This window comes from Dermacentor albipictus, chromosome 4 (genome assembly GCF_038994185.2).
Source record: "Dermacentor albipictus isolate Rhodes 1998 colony chromosome 4, USDA_Dalb.pri_finalv2, whole genome shotgun sequence".
Taxonomy (NCBI): Eukaryota; Metazoa; Arthropoda; class Arachnida; order Ixodida; family Ixodidae; genus Dermacentor; species Dermacentor albipictus.
The window spans coordinates 95,077,680-95,099,655 of record NC_091824.1 but is presented as its reverse complement, the minus strand read 5'-3'; positions in this window follow the sequence as shown (position 1 = coordinate 95,099,655).

The following is a 21,976-nucleotide window of genomic DNA, read 5'->3' as shown; positions in this document are numbered from 1 at the left end:
CGATTCAGCAAGGTCCCATAAGTTCGCTAAAAAGTGCTGTTTCTTCGCGTAAATCACTCTGCACGCACGTGCTAACGCCGATTTAAGCGATAAATAAAGGAATAGACCCAGAATAATTTTCTCGGAAAAATGAAAAAACGGTAAGCCTTATAGCCCATGAAAATATCGATTCAGCAAGGTCCCATAAGTTCGCTAAAAAGTGCTGTTTCTTCGCGTAAATCACTCTGCACGCACGTGCTAACGCCGATTTAAGCGATAAATAAAGGAATAGACCCAGAATAATTTTCTCGGAAAAATGAAAAAACGGTAAGCCTATAGCCCATGAAAATATCGATTCAGCAAGGTCCCATACATTCGCTTAAAAGTGCTGTTTCTTCGCGTAAATCACTCTGCACGCACGTGGTAATGCCGATTTAAGCGATAAATAAAGGAATAGATCCAGAATAATTTTCTCGGAAAAATGAAAAAACGGTAAGTCTATAGCGCATGAAAATATCGATTCAGCAAGGTCCCATAAGTTCGCTAAAAAGTGCTGTTTCTTCGCGTAAATCACTCTGCACGCACGTGCTAACGCCGATTTAAGCGATAAATAAAGTAATAGACCCAGAATAATTTTCTCGGAAAAATGAAAAAACGGTAAGCCTATAGCCCATGAAAATATCGACTCAGCAAGGTCGCATGAGTTCGCCTAAAAGTGCTGTTTCTTCGCGTAAATCACTCTGCACGCACGTGCTAACGCCGATTTAAGCGATAAATAAAGGACTAGACCCAGAATAATTTTCTCGGAAAAATGAAAAAACGGTAAGCGCATGAAAATATCGATTCAGCAAGGTCGCATAAGTTCGCCTAAAAGTGCTGTTTTTTCACGTAAATCACTCTGCACGCACGTGCTAACGCCGATCTAAGCAATAAATAAAGGAATAGACCCAGAATAATTTTCTCGGAAAAATGAAAAAACGGTAAGCCGGTAAGGCCTATGAAAATATCGATTCAGCAAGGTCCCATAAGTTCGCTAAAAAGTGCTGTTTCTTCGCGTAAATCACTCTGCACGCACGTGCTAACGCCGATTTAAGCGATAAATAAAGGATTAGACCCAGAATAATTTTCTCGGAAAAATGAAAAAACGGTCAGCCGGTAAGGCCTATGAAAATATCGATTCAGCAAGGTCCCATAAGTTCGCTAAAAAGTGCTGTTTCTTCGCGTAAATCACTCTGCACGCACGTGCTAACGCCGATTTAAGCGATAAATAAAGGATTAGACCCAGAATAATTTTCACGGAAAAATGAAAAAACGGGAAGCCTATTGCCCATGAAAATATCGATTCAGCAAGGTCCCATAAATTCGCCTAAAGGTGCTGTTTCTTCGTGTAAATCAATCTGCACGCACGTGCTAACGCCGTTTTAAGCGATAAATAAAGGAATAGACCCAGATTAACTTCCTCGGAAAAATGAAAAAAACGGTAAGCCTATAGCCCATGAAAATATCGATTCAGCTAGGTCCCATACATTCGCTTAAAAGTGCTGTTTCTTCGCTTAAATCACTCTGCATGCACGTGCTAACGCCGATTTAGGCGATACATAAAGGAATAGAACCAGATTAATTTTCTCGGAAAAATGAAAAAATGGTAAGCCTATAGCCTATGAAAATATCGATTCAGCAAGGTCCCATAAGTTCGCTAAAAAGTGCTGTTTCTTCGCGTAAATCACTCTGCACGCACGTGCTAACTCCGATTTAAGCGATAAATAAAGGAATAGACCCACAATAATTTTCTCGGAAAAATGAAAAAAACGGTAAGCCTATAGCCCATGAAAATATCGATTCAGCAAGGTCCATAACTTCGCGAAAAAGTGCTGTTTCTTCGCGTAAATCACTCTGCACGCACGTGCTAACGCCGATTTAAGCGATAAATAAAGGAATAGACCCAGAATATTATCTCGGAAAAATGAAACAACGGTAAGCCTATAGCCCATGAAAATATCGATTCAGCAAGGTTCCATAAGTTCGCTAAAAAGTGCTGTTTCTTCGCGTAAATCACTCTGCACGCACGTGCTAACGCCGAGTTAAGCGATAAATAAAGGAATAGACCCAGAATAATTTTCTAGGAAAAATGAAAAAACGGTAAGCATATAGCCCATGAAAATATCGATTCAGCAAGGCCCCATAAATTCGCTAAATAGTGCTTTTTCTTCGCGTAAATCACTCTGCACGCACGTGCTAACGCCGATTTAAGCGATAAATAAAGGAATAGACCCTGAATAATTTTCTCGGAAAAATGAAAAAACGGTAAGCCTATAGCCCATGAAAATATCGATTCACCAAGGTCGCATAAGCTCGCCTAAACGTGCTGTTTCTTCGCGTAAATCACTCTGCACGCACGTGCTAACGCCGATTTAGGCGATAAACAAAGGAATGGAACCAAATTAATTTTCTCGGAAAAATGAAAAAACAGTAAGCATATAGCCCATGAAAATATCGATTCAGCAAGGTCCCACAGGTTCGTCTAAAAGTTCTGTTTCTTCGCGTAAATCACTCTGCACGCACGTGCTAATGCCGTTTTAAGCGATAAATAAAGGAATAGGCCCAGAATAATTTTCTCGGAAAAATGAAAAATCGGTAAGCCTATAGCCCATGAAAATATCGATTCAGCAAGGTCCCACAGGTTCGTTTAAAATGCTGTTTCTTCGCGTAGATCACTCTGCACGCACGTGCTAACGCCGATTTAAGCGATAAATGAAGGAATATACCCAGAATAATTTTCTCGGAAAAATGAAAAAACGGTAAGCCTATAGCCCAGGAAAATATCGATTCAGCAGGGTCGCATAAGTTAGCCTAAAGGTGCTGTTTTTTCACGTAAATCACTCTGCACGCACGTGCATACGCCGATTTAAGCAATAAACAAAGGAATAGACCCAGAAGAATTTTCTCGGAAAAATGAAAAAACGGTAAGCCAATAGCCCATGAAAATATCGATTCAGCAAGGTCCCATAAGTTCGCTAAAAAGTGCTGTTTCTTCGCGTAAATCACTCTGCACGCACGTGCTAACGCCGATTTAAGCGATATATAAAGGAATAGACCCAGAATAATTTTCTCAGAAAAATGAAAAAACGGTAAGCCATGAAAATATCGATTGAGCAAGGTCCCATAAATTCGCCTAAAGGTGCTGTTTCTTCGTGTAAATCACTCTGCACGCACGTGCTAACGCCGATTTAAGCGATAAATTAAGGAATAGACCCATAATAATTTTCTCGGAAAAATGAAAAAACGGTAGCCTATAGCCCATGAAAATATTGATTCAGCAAGGTCCCATACATTCGCTTAAAAGTGCTGTTTCTTCCCGTAAATCACTCTGCACGCACGTGCTAACGCCGATTTAGGCGATAAATAAAGGAATAGAACCAGATTAATTTTCTCGGAAAAATGAAAAAATGGTAAGCCTATAGCCTATGAAAATATCGATTCAGCAAGGTCCCATAAATTCGCCCAAAAGTGCTGTTTCTTCGCGTAAATAACTCTGCACGCACGTGCTAACGCCGATTTAAGCGATAAATAAAGGAATAGACGCAGAATAATTTTCTCGGAAAAACGAAAAAACGGTAAGCCTATACCCCATGAAAATATCGATTCAGCAAGGTCACATAAGTTCGCCTAAAAGTGCTGTTTCTTCGCGTAAATCACTCTGCACGCACGTGCTAACGCCGATTTAAGCAATAAATAAAGGAATAGACCCAGTATAATTTGCTCGTAAAAATGAAAAAACGGTAAGCCTATAGCCCATGAAAATATCGATTCAGCAAGGTCCCATAAATTCGCCTAAAGGTGCTGTTTCCTTGTGTAAATCACTCTGCACTCACGCGCTAATGCCGTTTTAAGCGATAAATAAAGGAATAGACCCAGAATAATTTTCTCGGAAAAATGAAAAAATGGTAAGCATATAGCCCATGAAAATATCGTTTCAGCAAGGTCGCATGAGTTCGCCTAAAAGTGCTGTTTCTTGACGTAAATCACTCTGCACGCACGTGCTAACGCCGATTTAGGCAATAAATAAAGGAATAGACCCAGAATAATTTTCTCGGAAAAATGAAAAAAACGGTAAGCCTATAGCCCATGAAAATATCGATTCAGCAAGGTCGCATAAATTCGCTAAAAAGTGCTGTTTCTTCGCGTAAATCACTCTGCACGCACGTGGTAATGCCCATTTAAGCGATAAATAAAGGAATAGACCCAGAATAATTTTCTCGGAAAAATGAAAAAACGGTAAGCCTATATCCCATGAAAATATCGATTCAGCAAGGTCCCATATGTTCGCTAAAAAGTGCTGTTTCTTCGCGTAAATCACTCTGCACGCACGTGCTAACGCCGATTTAAGCGATAAATAAAGGAATAGACCCAGAATAATTTTCTCGTAAAAATGAAAAAACGGTAAGCCTATAGCCCATGAAAATATCGATTCAGCAAGGTCCCATAAATTCGCCTAAAGGTGCTGTTTCTTCGTGTAAATCACTCTGCACGCAAGTGCTAACGCCGATTTAAGCGATAAATAAAGGAATAGACCCAGAATAATTTTCTCGGAAAAATGAAAAAACGGTAAGCCTATAGCCCATGAAAATATCGATTCAGCAAGGTCCCATACATTCGCTTATAAGTGCTGTTTCTTCGCGTAAATCACTCTGCATGCACGTGCTAACGCCGATTTAGGCGATAAATAAAGGAATAGACCCAGAATAATTTTCTCGGGAAAATGAAAAAACGGTAAGCCTATAGCCCATGAAAATATCGATTCAGCAAGGTCGCATAAGTTCGCCTAAAAGTGCTGTTTTTTCACGTAAATCACTCTGCACGCACGTGCTAACGCCGATTTAAGCAATAAATAAAGGAATAGACCCAGTATAATTTGCTCGTAAAAATGAAAAAACGGTAAGCCTATAGCCCATGAAAATATCGACTCAGCAAGGTCGCATGAGTTCGCCTAAAAGTGCTGTTTCTTCGCGTAAATCACTCTGCACGCACGTGGTAATGCCGATTTAAGCGATAAATGAAGGAATAGACCCAGAATAATTTTCTCGGAAAAATGAAAAAACGGTAAGCCTATAGCCCATGAAAATATCGACTCAGCAAGGTCGCATGAGTTCGCCTAAAAGTGCTGTTTCTTCGCGTAAATCACTCTGCACGCACGTGCTAACGCCGATTTAAGCGATAAATAAAGGACTAGACCCAGAATAATTTTCTCGGAAAAATGAAAAAACGGTAAGCCTATGAAAATATCGATTCAGCAAGGTCCCATGAATTCGCCCAAAAGTGCTGTTTCTTCGTCTAAATCACTCTGCACGCAAGTGCTAACGCCGATTTAAGCGATAAATGAAGGAATAGACCCAGAATAATTTTCTCGGAAAAATGAAAAAACGGTAAGCCTATAGCCCATGAAAATATCGATTCAGCAAGGTCCCACAGGTTCGTCTAAAAGTGCTGTTTCTTCGCGTAAATCACTCTGCACGCACGTGCTAACGCCGATTTAGGCGATATATAAAGGAATAGAACCAGATTAATTTTCTCGGAAAAATGAAAAAATGGTAAGCCTATAGCCTATGAAAATATCGATTCAGCAAGGTCCCATAAATTCGCCCAAAAGTGCTGTTTCTTCGCGTAAATCACTCTGCACGCACGTGCTAACACCGATTTAAGCGATAAATAAAGGAATAGACCCAGAATAATTTTCTCGGAAAAATGAAAAAACGGTAAGCCTATAGCCCATGAAAATATCGATTCAGCAAGGTCCCATAAATTCACCTAAAGGTGCTGTTTCTTCGTGTAAATCACTCTGCGCGCACCTGCTAACGCCGATTTAAGCGATAAATAAAGGAATGGACCAGGAATAATTTTCTCGGAAAAATGAATAAACGCTAAGCCCATGAAAATATCGATTCAGCATGGTCCCATACATTTGCTTAAAAGTGCTGTTTCTTCAAGTAAATCACTTTGCACGCACGTGGTAACGCCGATTTAGGCGATAAACAAAGGAATAGAACCAGATTAATTTTCTCGGAAATATGAAAAAAACAGTAAGCCTATAGCCCATGAAAATATCGATTCAACAAGGTCCCACAGGTTCGTCTAAAAGTCCTGTTTCTTCGCGTAAATCACTCTGCACGCAGGTGCTCATGCCGTTTTAAGCGATAAATAAAGGAATAGACCCAGAATAATTTTCTCGGGAAAATGAAAAACGGTAAGCCTATAGCCCATGAAAATATCCATTCAGCAAGGTCCCACAGGTTCGTCTAAAAGTGCTGTTTCTTCGCGTAGATGACTCTGCACGCAAGTGCTAACGCCGATTTAAGCGATAAATAAAGGAATAGACCCAGAATAATTTTCTCGGAAAAAGGAAAAACGGTAAGCCTATAGCCCATGAAAATATCGATTCAGCAAGGTCGCATAGGTTCGCCTAAAAGTGCTGTTTTTTCACGTAAATCACTCTGCACGCACGTGCTAACGCCGATTTAAGCAATAAATAAAGGAATAGACCCAGAATAATTTTCTCGGAAAAAGGAAAAACGGTAAGCCTATAGCCCATGAAAATATCGACTCAGCAAGGTCGCATGAGTTCGCCTAAACGTGCTGTTTCTTCGCGTAAATCACTCTGCACGCACGTGCTAACGCCAATTTAAGCGATAAATAAAGGAATAGACCCAGAGTAATTTTCTCGGAAAAATGAAAAAACGGTAAGCCTATAGCCCATGAAAATATCGATTCAGCAAGGTCGCATGAGTTCGCCTAAAAGTGCTGTTTCTTCGCGTAAATCACTCTGCACACACGTGCTAACGCCGATTTAAGCAAAAAATAAAGGAATGGACCCAGAATAATTTTCTCGGAAAAATGAAAAAACGGTAAGCCCATGAAAATATCGATTCAGCAAGGTCCCATAAATTCGCTAAAAAGTGCTGTTTCTTCGCGTAAATCACTCTGCACACACGTGGTAATGCTGATTTAGGCGATAAATAAAGGAATAGACCCAGACTATTTTTCTCGGAAAAATGAAAAAAACGGTAAGCCTATAGCCCATGAAAATATCGATTCAGCAAGGTCCCATAAGTTCGCTAAAAAGTGCTGTTTCTTCGCGTAAATCACTCTGCACGCACGTGCTAACGCCGATTTAAGCGATAAATAAAGGATTAGACCCAGAATAATTTTCACGGAAAAATGAAAAAACGGGAAGCCTATTGCCCATGAAAATATCGATTCAGCAAGGTCCCATAAATTCGCCTAAAGGTGCTGTTTCTTCGTGTAAATCACTCTGCACGCACGTGCTAACGCCGTTTTAAGCGATAAATAAAGGAATAGACCCAGATTAACTTCCTCGGAAAAATGAAAAAAACGGTAAGCCTATAGCCCATGAAAATATCGAGTCAGCAAGGTCCCATAAGTTCGCTAAAAAGTGCTGTTTCTTCGCGTAAATCACTCTGCACGCAGGTGGTAATGCCCATTTAAGCGATAAATAAAGGAATAGACCCAGAATAATTTTCTCGGAAAAATGAAAAAAACGGTAAGCCTATATCCCATGAAAATATCGATTCAGCAAGGTCCCATGAGTTCGCTAAAAAGTGCTGTTTCTTCGCGTAAATCACTCTGCACGCACGTGCTAACGCTGATTTAAGCGATAAATAAAGGAATAGACCCAGAATAATTTTCTCGTAAAAATGAAAAAACGGTAAGCCTATAGCCCATGAAAATATCGATTCAGCAAGGTCCCATAAATTCGCCTAAAGGTGCTGTTTCTTCGTGTAAATCACTCTGCACGCAAGTGCTAACGCCGATTTAAGCGATAAATAAAGGAATAGACCCAGAATAATTTTCTCGGAAAAATGAAAAAACGGTAAGCCTATAGCCCATGAAAATATCGATTGAGCAAGGTCCCATACATTCGCTTAAAAGTGCTGTTTCTTCGCGTAAATCACTCTGCACACACGTGCTAACGCCGATTTAAGCAATAAATAAAGGAATGGACCCAGAATAATTTTCTCGGAAAAATGAAAAAACGGTAAGCCCATGAAAATATCGATTCAGCAAGGTCCCATAAATTCGCTAAAAAGTGCTGTTTCTTCGCGTAAATCACTCTGCACACACGTGGTAATGCTGATTTAGGCGATAAATAAAGGAATAGACCCAGAATAATTTTCTCGGAAAAATGAAAAAAACGGTAAGCCTATAGCCCATGAAAATATCGATTCAGCAAGGTCCCATAAGTTCGCTAAAAAGTGCTGTTTCTTCGCGTAAATCACTCTGCACGCATGTGCTAACGCCGATTTAAGCGATAAATAAAGGAATTGACCCAGAATAATTTTCTCGGAAAAATGAAAAAACGGTAAGCGTATAGCCCATGAAAATATCGATTCAGCAAGGTCGCATGAGTTCGCTAAAAAGTGCTGTTTCTTCGCGTAAATCACTCTGCACGCACGTGCTAACTCCGATTTAAGCGATAAATAAAGGAATAGACCCAGAATAATTTTCTCGGAAAAATGAAAAAACGGTAAGCCTTATAGCCCATGAAAATATCGATTCAGCAAGGTCCCATAAGTTCACTAAAAAGTGCTGTTTCTTCGCGTAAATCACTCTGCACGCACGTGCTAACGCCGATTTAAGCGATAAATAAAGGAATAGACCCAGAATAATTTTCTCGGAAAAATGAAAAAACAGTAAGCCTATAGCCCATGAAAATATCGATTCAACAAGGTCCCACAGGTTCGTCTAAAAGTTCTGTTTCTTCGCGTAAATCAGTCTGCACGCACGTGCTAATGGCGTTTTAAGCGATAAATAAAGGAATAGACCCAGAATAATTTTCTCGGGACAATGAAAAAACGGTAAGCCTATAGCCCATGAAAATATCGATTCAGCAAGGTCCCACAGGTTCGTCTAAAAGTGCTGTTTCTTCGCGTAAATCACTCTGCACGCACGTGATAACGCCGATTTAAGCGATAAATAAAGGAATAGACCCAGAATAATTTTCTCGGAAAAATGAAAAAACGGTAAGCCTATAGCCCATGAAAATATCGACTCAGCAAGGTCGCATGAGTTCGCCTAAAAGTGCTGTTTCTTCGCGTAAATCACTCTGCACGCACGTGCTAACGCCGATTTAAGCGATAAATAAAGGACTAGACCCAGAATAATTTTCTCGGAAAAATGAAAAAACGGTAAGCGCATGAAAATATCGATTCAGCAAGGTCGCATAAGTTCGCCTAAAAGTGCTGTTTTTTCACGTAAATCACTCTGCACGCACGTGCTAACGCCGATCTAAGCAATAAATAAAGGAATAGACCCAGAATAATTTTCTCGGAAAAATGAAAAAACGGTAAGCCGGTAAGGCCTATGAAAATATCGATTCAGCAAGGTCCCATAAGTTCGCTAAAAAGTGCTGTTTCTTCGCGTAAATCACTCTGCACGCACGTGCTAACGCCGATTTAAGCGATAAATAAAGGATTAGACCCAGAATAATTTTCTCGGAAAAATGAAAAAACGGTCAGCCGGTAAGGCCTATGAAAATATCGATTCAGCAAGGTCCCATAAGTTCGCTAAAAAGTGCTGTTTCTTCGCGTAAATCACTCTGCACGCACGTGCTAACGCCGATTTAAGCGATAAATAAAGGAATTGACCCAGAATAATTTTCTCGGAAAAATGAAAAAATGGTAAGCATATAGCCCATGAAAATATCGATTCAGCAAGGTCGCATGAGTTCGCCTAAAAGTGCTGTTTCTTGACGTAAATCACTCTGCACGCACGTGCTAACGCCGATTTAGGCAATAAATAAAGGAATAGACCCAGAATAATTTTCTCGGAAAAATGAAAAAAACGGTAAGCCTATAGCCCATGAAAATATCGATTCAGCAAGGTCGCATAAATTCGCTAAAAAGTGCTGTTTCTTCGCGTAAATCACTCTGCACGCACGTGGTAATGCCCATTTAAGCGATAAATAAAGGAATAGACCCAGAATAATTTTCTCGGAAAAATGAAAAAACGGTAAGCCTATATCCCATGAAAATATCGATTCAGCAAGGTCCCATATGTTCGCTAAAAAGTGCTGTTTCTTCGCGTAAATCACTCTGCACGCACGTGCTAACGCCGATTTAAGCGATAAATAAAGGAATAGACCCAGAATAATTTTCTCGTAAAAATGAAAAAACGGTAAGCCTATAGCCCATGAAAATATCGATTCAGCAAGGTCCCATAAATTCGCCTAAAGGTGCTGTTTCTTCGTGTAAATCACTCTGCACGCAAGTGCTAACGCCGATTTAAGCGATAAATAAAGGAATAGACCCAGAATAATTTTCTCGGAAAAATGAAAAAACGGTAAGCCTATAGCCCATGAAAATATCGATTCAGCAAGGTCCCATACATTCGCTTATAAGTGCTGTTTCTTCGCGTAAATCACTCTGCATGCACGTGCTAACGCCGATTTAGGCGATAAATAAAGGAATAGACCCAGAATAATTTTCTCGGGAAAATGAAAAAACGGTAAGCCTATATCCCATGAAAATATCGATTCAGCAAGGTCCCATGAGTTCGCTAAAAAGTGCTGTTTCTTCGCGTAAATCACTCTGCACGCACGTGCTAACGCCGATTTAAGCGATAAATAAAGGAATAGACCCAGAATAATTTTCTCGTAAAAATGAAAAAACGGTAAGCCTATAGCCCATGAAAATATCGATTCAGCAAGGTCCCATAAATTCGTCTAAAGGTGCTGTTTCTTCGTGTAAATCACTCTGCACGCAAGTGCTAACGCCGATTTAAGCGATAAATAAAGGAATAGACCCAGAATAATTTTCTCGGAAAAATGAAAAAACGGTAAGCCTATAGCCCATGAAAATATCGATTGAGCAAGGTCCCATACATTCGCTTAAAAGTGCTGTTTCTTCGCGTAAATCACTCTGCACACACGTGCTAACGCCGATTTAAGCAATAAATAAAGGAATGGACCCAGAATAATTTTCTCGGAAAAATGAAAAAACGGTAAGCCCATGAAAATATCGATTCAGCAAGGTCCCATAAATTCGCGAAAGAGTGCTGTTTCTTCGCGTAAATGACTCTGCACACACGTGGTAATGCTGATTTAAGCAATAAATAAAGGAATGGACCCAGAATAATTTTCTCGGAAAAATGAAAAAACGGTAAGCCCATGAAAATATCGATTCAGCAAGGTCCCATAAATTCGCTAAAAAGTGCTGTTTCTTCGCGTAAATCACTCTGCACACACGTGGTAATGCTGATTTAGGCGATAAATAAAAGAATAGACCCAGAATATTTTTCTCGGAAAAATGAAAAAAACGGTAAGCCTATAGCCCATGAAAATATCGATTCAGCAAGGTCCCATAAGTTCGCTAAAAAGTGCTGTTTCTTCGCGTAAATCACTCTGCACGCACGTGCTAACGCCGATTTAAGCGATAAATAAAGGAATTGACCCAGAATAATTTTCTCGGAAAAATGAAAAAACGGTAAGCGTATAGCCCATGAAAATATCGATTCAGCAAGGTCGCATGAGTTCGCCTAAAAGTGCTGTTTCTTCACGTAAATCACTCTGCACGCACGTGCTAACGCCGATTTAGGCAATAAATAAAGGAATAGACCCAGAATAATTTTCTCGGAAAAATGAAAAAAACGGTAAGCCTATAGCCCATGAAAATATCGATTCAGCAAGGTCGCATAAATTCGCTAAAAAGTGCTGTTTCTTCGCGTAAATCACTCTGCACGCACGTGGTAATGCCCATTTAAGCGATAAATAAAGGAATAGACCCAGAATAATTTTCTCGGAAAAATGAAAAAACGGTAAGCCTATATCCCATGAAAATATCGATTCAGCAAGGTCCCATGAGTTCGCTAAAAAGTGCTGTTTCTTCGCGTAAATCACTCTGCACGCACGTGCTAACGCCGATTTAAGCGATAAATAAAGGAATAGACCCAGAATAATTTTCTCGTAAAAATGAAAAAACGGTAAGCCTATAGCCCATGAAAATATCGATTCAGCAAGGTCCCATAAATTCGTCTAAAGGTGCTGTTTCTTCGTGTAAATCACTCTGCACGCAAGTGCTAACGCCGATTTAAGCGATAAATAAAGGAATAGACCCAGAATAATTTTCTCGGAAAAATGAAAAAACGGTAAGCCTATAGCCCATGAAAATATCGATTGAGCAAGGTCCCATACATTCGCTTAAAAGTGCTGTTTCTTCGCGTAAATCACTCTGCACACACGTGCTAACGCCGATTTAAGCAATAAATAAAGGAATGGACCCAGAATAATTTTCTCGGAAAAATGAAAAAACGGTAAGCCCATGAAAATATCGATTCAGCAAGGTCCCATAAATTCGCGAAAGAGTGCTGTTTCTTCGCGTAAATGACTCTGCACACACGTGGTAATGCTGATTTAGGCGATAAATAAAGGAATAGACCCAGAATAATTTTCTCGGAAAAATGAAAAAAACGGTAAGCCTATAGCCCATGAAAATATCGAGTCAGCAAGGTCCCATAAGTTCGCTAAAAAGTGCTGTTTCTTCGCGTAAATCACTCTGCACGCACGTGCTAACGCCGATTTAAGCGATAAATAAAGGAATTGACCCAGAATAATTTTCTCGGAAAAATGAAAAAATGGTAAGCATATAGCCCATGAAAATATCGATTCAGCAAGGTCGCATGAGTTCGCCTAAAAGTGCTGTTTCTTGACGTAAATCACTCTGCACGCACGTGCTAACGCCGATTTAGGCAATAAATAAAGGAATAGACCCAGAATAATTTTCTCGGAAAAATGAAAAAAACGGTAAGCCTATAGCCCATGAAAATATCGATTCAGCAAGGTCGCATAAATTCGCTAAAAAGTGCTGTTTCTTCGCGTAAATCACTCTGCACGCACGTGGTAATGCCCATTTAAGCGATAAATAAAGGAATAGACCCAGAATAATTTTCTCGGAAAAATGAAAAAACGGTAAGCCTATATCCCATGAAAATATCGATTCAGCAAGGTCCCATATGTTCGCTAAAAAGTGCTGTTTCTTCGCGTAAATCACTCTGCACGCACGTGCTAACGCCGATTTAAGCGATAAATAAAGGAATAGACCCAGAATAATTTTCTCGTAAAAATGAAAAAACGGTAAGCCTATAGCCCATGAAAATATCGATTCAGCAAGGTCCCATAAATTCGCCTAAAGGTGCTGTTTCTTCGTGTAAATCACTCTGCACGCAAGTGCTAACGCCGATTTAAGCGATAAATAAAGGAATAGACCCAGAATAATTTTCTCGGAAAAATGAAAAAACGGTAAGCCTATAGCCCATGAAAATATCGATTCAGCAAGGTCCCACACATTCGCTTATAAGTGCTGTTTCTTCGCGTAAATCACTCTGCATGCACGTGCTAACGCCGATTTAGGCGATAAATAAAGGAATAGACCCAGAATAATTTTCTCGGGAAAATGAAAAAACGGTAAGCCTATAGCCCATGAAAATATCGATTCAGCAAGGTCGCATAAGTTCGCCTAAAAGTGCTGTTTTTTCACGTAAATCACTCTGCACGCACGTGCTAACGCCGATTTAAGCAATAAATAAAGGAATAGACCCAGTATAATTTGCTCGTAAAAATGAAAAAACGGTAAGCCTATAGCCCATGAAAATATCGATTCAGCAAGGTCCCATAAATTCGCCTAAAGGTGCTGTTTCCTTGTGTAAATCACTCTGCACTCACGCGCTAATGCCGTTTTAAGCGATAAATAAAGGAATAGACCCAGAATAATTTTCTCGGAAAAATGAAAAAATGGTAAGCATATAGCCCATGAAAATATCGATTCAGCAAGGTCGCATGAGTTCGCCTAAAAGTGCTGTTTCTTGACGTAAATCACTCTGCACGCACGTGCTAACGCCGATTTAGGCAATAAATAAAGGAATAGACCCAGAATAATTTTCTCGGGAAAATGAAAAAACGGTAAGCCTATAGCCCATGAAAATATCGATTCAGCAAGGTCGCATAAGTTCGCCTAAAAGTGCTGTTTTTTCACGTAAATCACTCTGCACGCACGTGCTAACGCCGATTTAAGCAATAAATAAAGGAATAGACCCAGTATAATTTGCTCGTAAAAATGAAAAAACGGTAAGCCTATAGCCCATGAAAATATCGACTCAGCAAGGTCGCATGAGTTCGCCTAAAAGTGCTGTTTCTTCGCGTAAATCACTCTGCACGCACGTGGTAATGCCGATTTAAGCGATAAATGAAGGAATAGACCCAGAATAATTTTCTCGGAAAAATGAAAAAACGGTAAGCCTATAGCCCATGAAAATATCGACTCAGCAAGGTCGCATGAGTTCGCCTAAAAGTGCTGTTTCTTCGCGTAAATCACTCTGCACGCACGTGCTAACGCCGATTTAAGCGATAAATAAAGGACTAGACCCAGAATAATTTTCTCGGAAAAATGAAAAAACGGTAAGCCTATGAAAATATCGATTCAGCAAGGTCCCATGAATTCGCCCAAAAGTGCTGTTTCTTCGTCTAAATCACTCTGCACGCAAGTGCTAACGCCGATTTAAGCGATAAATGAAGGAATAGACCCAGAATAATTTTCTCGGAAAAATGAAAAAACGGTAAGCCTATAGCCCATGAAAATATCGATTCAGCAAGGTCCCACAGGTTCGTCTAAAAGTGCTGTTTCTTCGCGTAAATCACTCTGCACGCACCTGCTAACGCCGATTTAAGCGATAAATAAAGGAATGGACCAGGAATAATTTTCTCGGAAAAATGAATAAACGCTAAGCCCATGAAAATATCGATTCAGCATGGTCCCATACATTTGCTTAAAAGTGCTGTTTCTTCAAGTAAATCACTTTGCACGCACGTGGTAACGCCGATTTAGGCGATAAACAAAGGAATAGAACCAGATTAATTTTCTCGGAAATATGAAAAAAACAGTAAGCCTATAGCCCATGAAAATATCGATTCAACAAGGTCCCACAGGTTCGTCTAAAAGTCCTGTTTCTTCGCGTAAATCACTCTGCACGCAGGTGCTCATGCCGTTTTAAGCGATAAATAAAGGAATAGACCCAGAATAATTTTCTCGGGAAAATGAAAAACGGTAAGCCTATAGCCCATGAAAATATCCATTCAGCAAGGTCCCACAGGTTCGTCTAAAAGTGCTGTTTCTTCGCGTAGATGACTCTGCACGCAAGTGCTAACGCCGATTTAAGCGATAAATAAAGGAATAGACCCAGAATAATTTTCTCGGAAAAAGGAAAAACGGTAAGCCTATAGCCCATGAAAATATCGATTCAGCAAGGTCGCATAGGTTCGCCTAAAAGTGCTGTTTTTTCACGTAAATCACTCTGCACGCACGTGCTAACGCCGATTTAAGCAATAAATAAAGGAATAGACCCAGAATAATTTTCTCGGAAAAAGGAAAAACGGTAAGCCTATAGCCCATGAAAATATCGACTCAGCAAGGTCGCATGAGTTCGCCTAAACGTGCTGTTTCTTCGCGTAAATCACTCTGCACGCACGTGCTAACGCCAATTTAAGCGATAAATAAAGGAATAGACCCAGAGTAATTTTCTCGGAAAAATGAAAAAACGGTAAGCCTATAGCCCATGAAAATATCGATTCAGCAAGGTCGCATGAGTTCGCCTAAAAGTGCTGTTTCTTCGCGTAAATCACTCTGCACACACGTGCTAACGCCGATTTAAGCAAAAAATAAAGGAATGGACCCAGAATAATTTTCTCGGAAAAATGAAAAAACGGTAAGCCCATGAAAATATCGATTCAGCAAGGTCCCATAAATTCGCTAAAAAGTGCTGTTTCTTCGCGTAAATCACTCTGCACACACGTGGTAATGCTGATTTAGGCGATAAATAAAGGAATAGACCCAGACTATTTTTCTCGGAAAAATGAAAAAAACGGTAAGCCTATAGCCCATGAAAATATCGATTCAGCAAGGTCCCATAAGTTCGCTAAAAAGTGCTGTTTCTTCGCGTAAATCACTCTGCACGCACGTGCTAACGCCGATTTAAGCGATAAATAAAGGATTAGACCCAGAATAATTTTCACGGAAAAATGAAAAAACGGGAAGCCTATTGCCCATGAAAATATCGATTCAGCAAGGTCCCATAAATTCGCCTAAAGGTGCTGTTTCTTCGTGTAAATCACTCTGCACGCACGTGCTAACGCCGTTTTAAGCGATAAATAAAGGAATAGACGCAGATTAACTTCCTCGGAAAAATGAAAAAAACGGTAAGCCTATAGCCCATGAAAATATCGAGTCAGCAAGGTCCCATAAGTTCGCTAAAAAGTGCTGTTTCTTCGCGTAAATCACTCTGCACGCAGGTGGTAATGCCCATTTAAGCGATAAATAAAGGAATAGACCCAGAATAATTTTCTCGGAAAAATGAAAAAAACGGTAAGCCTATATCCCATGAAAATATCGATTCAGCAAGGTCCCATGAGTTCGCTAAAAAGTGCTGTTTCTTCGCGTAAATCACTCTGCACGCACGTGCTAACGCTGATTTAAGCGATAAATAAAGGAATAGACCCAGAATAATTTTCTCGTAAAAATGAAAAAACGGTAAGCCTATAGCCCATGAAAATATCGATTCAGCAAGGTCCCATAAATTCGCCTAAAGGTGCTGTTTCTTCGTGTAAATCACTCTGCACGCAAGTGCTAACGCCGATTTAAGCGATAAATAAAGGAATAGACCCAGAATAATTTTCTCGGAAAAATGAAAAAACGGTAAGCCTATAGCCCATGAAAATATCGATTGAGCAAGGTCCCATACATTCGCTTAAAAGTGCTGTTTCTTCGCGTAAATCACTCTGCACACACGTGCTAACGCCGATTTAAGCAATAAATAAAGGAATGGACCCAGAATAATTTTCTCGGAAAAATGAAAAAACGGTAAGCCCATGAAAATATCGATTCAGCAAGGTCCCATAAATTCGCTAAAAAGTGCTGTTTCTTCGCGTAAATCACTCTGCACACACGTGGTAATGCTGATTTAGGCGATAAATAAAGGAATAGACCCAGAATAATTTTCTCGGAAAAATGAAAAAAACGGTAAGCCTATAGCCCATGAAAATATCGATTCAGCAAGGTCCCATAAGTTCGCTAAAAAGTGCTGTTTCTTCGCGTAAATCACTCTGCACGCATGTGCTAACGCCGATTTAAGCGATAAATAAAGGAATTGACCCAGAATAATTTTCTCGGAAAAATGAAAAAACGGTAAGCGTATAGCCCATGAAAATATCGATTCAGCAAGGTCGCATGAGTTCGCTAAAAAGTGCTGTTTCTTCGCGTAAATCACTCTGCACGCACGTGCTAACTCCGATTTAAGCGATAAATAAAGGAATAGACCCAGAATAATTTTCTCGGAAAAATGAAAAAACGGTAAGCCTTATAGCCCATGAAAATATCGATTCAGCAAGGTCCCATAAGTTCACTAAAAAGTGCTGTTTCTTCGCGTAAATCACTCTGCACGCACGTGCTAACGCCGATTTAAGCGATAAATAAAGGAATAGACCCAGAATAATTTTCTCGGAAAAATGAAAAAACAGTAAGCCTATAGCCCATGAAAATATCGATTCAACAAGGTCCCACAGGTTCGTCTAAAAGTTCTGTTTCTTCGCGTAAATCAGTCTGCACGCACGTGCTAATGGCGTTTTAAGCGATAAATAAAGGAATAGACCCAGAATAATTTTCTCGGGACAATGAAAAAACGGTAAGCCTATAGCCCATGAAAATATCGATTCAGCAAGGTCCCACAGGTTCGTCTAAAAGTGCTGTTTCTTCGCGTAAATCACTCTGCACGCACGTGATAACGCCGATTTAAGCGATAAATAAAGGAATAGACCCAGAATAATTTTCTCGGAAAAATGAAAAAACGGTAAGCCTATAGCCCATGAAAATATCGACTCAGCAAGGTCGCATGAGTTCGCCTAAAAGTGCTGTTTCTTCGCGTAAATCACTCTGCACGCACGTGCTAACGCCGATTTAAGCGATAAATAAAGGACTAGACCCAGAATAATTTTCTCGGAAAAATGAAAAAACGGTAAGCGCATGAAAATATCGATTCAGCAAGGTCGCATAAGTTCGCCTAAAAGTGCTGTTTTTTCACGTAAATCACTCTGCACGCACGTGCTAACGCCGATCTAAGCAATAAATAAAGGAATAGACCCAGAATAATTTTCTCGGAAAAATGAAAAAACGGTAAGCCGGTAAGGCCTATGAAAATATCGATTCAGCAAGGTCCCATAAGTTCGCTAAAAAGTGCTGTTTCTTCGCGTAAATCACTCTGCACGCACGTGCTAACGCCGATTTAAGCGATAAATAAAGGATTAGACCCAGAATAATTTTCTCGGAAAAATGAAAAAACGGTCAGCCGGTAAGGCCTATGAAAATATCGATTCAGCAAGGTCCCATAAGTTCGCTAAAAAGTGCTGTTTCTTCGCGTAAATCACTCTGCACGCACGTGCTAACGCCGATTTAAGCGATAAATAAAGGAATTGACCCAGAATAATTTTCTCGGAAAAATGAAAAAATGGTAAGCATATAGCCCATGAAAATATCGATTCAGCAAGGTCGCATGAGTTCGCCTAAAAGTGCTGTTTCTTGACGTAAATCACTCTGCACGCACGTGCTAACGCCGATTTAGGCAATAAATAAAGGAATAGACCAAGAATAATTTTCTCGGAAAAATGAAAAAAACGGTAAGCCTATAGCCCATGAAAATATCGATTCAGCAAGGTCGCATAAATTCGCTAAAAAGTGCTGTTTCTTCGCGTAAATCACTCTGCACGCACGTGGTAATGCCCATTTAAGCGATAAATAAAGGAATAGACCCAGAATAATTTTCTCGGAAAAATGAAAAAACGGTAAGCCTATATCCCATGAAAATATCGATTCAGCAAGGTCCCATATGTTCGCTAAAAAGTGCTGTTTCTTCGCGTAAATCACTCTGCACGCACGTGCTAACGCCGATTTAAGCGATAAATAAAGGAATAGACCCAGAATAATTTTCTCGTAAAAATGAAAAAACGGTAAGCCTATAGCCCATGAAAATATCGATTCAGCAAGGTCCCATAAATTCGCCTAAAGGTGCTGTTTCTTCGTGTAAATCACTCTGCACGCAAGTGCTAACGCCGATTTAAGCGATAAATAAAGGAATAGACCCAGAATAATTTTCTCGGAAAAATGAAAAAACGGTAAGCCTATAGCCCATGAAAATATCGATTCAGCAAGGTCCCATACATTCGCTTATAAGTGCTGTTTCTTCGCGTAAATCACTCTGCATGCACGTGCTAACGCCGATTTAGGCGATAAATAAAGGAATAGACCCAGAATAATTTTCTCGGGAAAATGAAAAAACGGTAAGCCTATAGCCCATGAAAATATCGATTCAGCAAGGTCGCATAAGTTCGCCTAAAAGTGCTGTTTTTTCACGTAAATCACTCTGCACGCACGTGCTAACGCCGATTTAAGCAATAAATAAAGGAATAGACCCAGTATAATTTGCTCGTAAAAATGAAAAAACGGTAAGCCTATAGCCCATGAAAATATCGACTCAGCAAGGTCGCATGAGTTCGCCTAAAAGTGCTGTTTCTTCGCGTAAATCACTCTGCACGCACGTGGTAATGCCGATTTAAGCGATAAATGAAGGAATAGACCCAGAATAATTTTCTCGGAAAAATGAAAAAACGGTAAGCCTATAGCCCATGAAAATATCGACTCAGCAAGGTCGCATGAGTTCGCCTAAAAGTGCTGTTTCTTCGCGTAAATCACTCTGCACGCACGTGCTAACGCCGATTTAAGCGATAAATAAAGGACTAGACCCAGAATAATTTTCTCGGAAAAATGAAAAAACGGTAAGCCTATGAAAATATCGATTCAGCAAGGTCCCATGAATTCGCCCAAAAGTGCTGTTTCTTCGTCTAAATCACTCTGCACGCAAGTGCTAACGCCGATTTAAGCGATAAATGAAGGAATAGACCCAGAATAATTTTCTCGGAAAAATGAAAAAACGGTAAGCCTATAGCCTATGAAAATATCGATTCAGCAAGGTCCCATAAATTCGCCCAAAAGTGCTGTTTCTTCGCGTAAATCACTCTGCACGCACGTGCTAACACCGATTTAAGCGATAAATAAAGGAATAGACCCAGAATAATTTTCTCGGAAAAATGAAAAAACCGTAAGCCTATAGCCCATGAAAATATCGATTCAGCAAGGTCCCATAAATTCACCTAAAGGTGCTGTTTCTTCGTGTAAATCACTCTGCGCGCACCTGCTAACGCCGATTTAAGCGATAAATAAAGGAATGGACCAGGAATAATTTTCTCGGAAAAATGAATAAACGCTAAGCCCATGAAAATATCGATTCAGCATGGTCCCATACATTTGCTTAAAAGTGCTGTTTCTTCAAGTAAATCACTTTGCACGCACGTGGTAACGCCGATTTAGGCGATAAACAAAGGAATAGAACCAGATTAATTTTCTCGGAAAAATGAAAAAAACAGTAAGCCTATAGCCCATGAAAATATCGATTCAACAAGGTCCCACAGGTTCGTCTAAAAGTCCTGTTTCTTCGCGTAAATCACTCTGCACGCAGGTGCTCATGCCGTTTTAAGCGATAAATAAAGGAATAGACCCAGAATAATTTTCTCGGGAAAATGAAAAACGGTAAGCCTATAGCCCATGAAAATATCCATTCAGCAAGGTCCCACAGGTTCGTCTAAAAGTGCTGTTTCTTCGCGTAGATCACTCTGCACGCAAGTGCTAACGCCGATTTAAGCGATAAATAAAGGAATAGACCCAGAATAATTTTCTCGGAAAAAGGAAAAACGGTAAGCCTATAGCCCATGAAAATATCGATTCAGCAAGGTCGCATAGGTTCGCCTAAAAGTGCTGTTTTTTCACGTAAATCACTCTGCACGCACGTGCTAACGCCGATTTAAGCAATAAATAAAGGAATAGACCCAGAATAATTTTCTCGGAAAAAGGAAAAACGGTAAGCCTATAGCCCATGAAAATATCGACTCAGCAAGGTCGCATGAGTTCGCCTAAACGTGCTGTTTCTTCGCGTAAATCACTCTGCACGCACGTGCTAACGCCAATTTAAGCGATAAATAAAGGAATAGACCCAGAGTAATTTTCTCGGAAAAATGAAAAAACGGTAAGCCTATAGCCCATGAAAATATCGATTCAGCAAGGTCGCATGAGTTCGCCTAAAAGTGCTGTTTCTTCGCGTAAATCACTCTGCACACACGTGCTAACGCCGATTTAAGCAAAAAATAAAGGAATGGACCCAGAATAATTTTCTCGGAAAAATGAAAAAACGGTAAGCCCATGAAAATATCGATTCAGCAAGGTCCCATAAATTCGCTAAAAAGTGCTGTTTCTTCGCGTAAATCACTCTGCACACACGTGGTAATGCTGATTTAGGCGATAAATAAAGGAATAGACCCAGACTATTTTTCTCGGAAAAATGAAAAAAAACGGTAAGCCTATAGCCCATGAAAATATCGATTCAGCAAGGTCCCATAAGTTCGCTAAAAAGTGCTGTTTCTTCGCGTAAATCACTCTGCACGCACGTGCTAACGCTGATTTAAGCGATAAATAAAGGAATTGACCCAGAATAATTTTCTCGGAAAAATGAAAAAACGCTAAGCGTATAGCCCATGAAAATATCGATTCAGCAAGGTCGCATGAGTTCGCCTAAAAGTGCTGTTTCTTCACGTAAATCACTCTGCACGCACGTGCTAACGCCGATTTAGGCTATAAATAAAGGAATAGACCCAGAATAATTTTCTCGGAAAAATGAAAAAAACGGTAAGCCTATAGCCCATGAAAATATCGATTCAGCAAGGTCGCATAAATTCGCTAAAAAGTGCTGTTTCTTCGCGTAAATCACTCTGCACGCAGGTGGTAATGCCCATTTAAGCGATAAATAAAGGAATAGACCCAGAATAATTTTCTCGGAAAAATGA